Genomic DNA, 204 nt, shown 5'->3' with positions numbered 1-204 from the left:
ACCTACGACCATCTTCCTCGAGGGTCCAAGCAGTCATTATCGCTTTGTTTCTTTCCTTTTTTTTGCTTTATGTATATGGAATATAGACTGAAATCTTCCTCAAGATCCCGTGACGTCTCATCCACGTTTACGTTACTGCTTTGTGCCTGCGTGCGAATAAATGCCGAGTTCGGCTTCCTCGAGGCTCCTGAGGAGTCCTTCTTT

Source organism: Penaeus monodon, chromosome 29, assembly GCF_015228065.2.
Source record: "Penaeus monodon isolate SGIC_2016 chromosome 29, NSTDA_Pmon_1, whole genome shotgun sequence".
Lineage (NCBI taxonomy): Eukaryota > Metazoa > Arthropoda > Malacostraca > Decapoda > Penaeidae > Penaeus > Penaeus monodon.
The sequence above is the reverse complement of the archived record's forward strand: the minus strand, read 5'-3'. Positions refer to the sequence as shown.